Source organism: Tarenaya hassleriana, unplaced genomic scaffold (assembly GCF_000463585.1).
Source record: "Tarenaya hassleriana unplaced genomic scaffold, ASM46358v1 Cleome220, whole genome shotgun sequence".
NCBI lineage: Eukaryota > Viridiplantae > Streptophyta > Magnoliopsida > Brassicales > Cleomaceae > Tarenaya > Tarenaya hassleriana.
The window spans coordinates 89407-90201 of NW_010965542.1; positions in this window are offsets into that span (position 1 = coordinate 89407).

The following is a 795-nucleotide window of genomic DNA, read 5'->3' on the forward strand; positions in this document are numbered from 1 at the left end:
GGCGCCATTTCACTGCACCACATTAAGATAGTTTAGTAACTGATGACCGATACTGCATCATAAATGTACGGACCTCGGACAAAAGGATTTTCTTCGGACATGGTTTGAAAACATTTTTCGTAGAAAACCGTTGGGTAATGAGCACGATTCCTTCCCGAGGAAAGAACGTGGCTCTGATATCAAAAGTTGTGACACCCGTAACCCATGTACAGTATACGGGCTGTGCCACATGGACAAATAGTAATAAAATAATAATAATGCGGAAGCAAAAATACGAAATCCGAAAACATTTTAAATAAACCAGAGTAAGCAGCGGAAAATACAACAGGCGATCAGTATCGCAAAATAACACATGTCCGAATAGTTATAATTTAACCATACAAAATGCGGGAAATACAAGTCTCGTAACCCAAAATGTAAATCCCGTACATGATGCTGCCTCTCTCAGGTCGTCGTCTGCTGGATGCGCTAGGCATAATCCTCGTGATCTGAAAAATGTAAACCACGAGGGCTAAGCACAACTGCTTAGTGAGTAGCCCGGGTTGAACCCGGAAATCCCGTTCCCAACGAGAACGGTACATTCGACATTTCCATAAAGAAAACACATGCAATAAGTAAAAACACGGTAAGCACGTAAATAACAATCACAATCACACTCGTATGGAGTCGACCATAGGGCTTAGCCGTATACCCTGGTCAAGTCCATGACCAGGGGCGAATCCACGCCCGTCACTCGCGTGATGTTGGCCATCGCATCGCATGCGATCGTGCGCGTCTCCTGCGCCTGTCACTCTC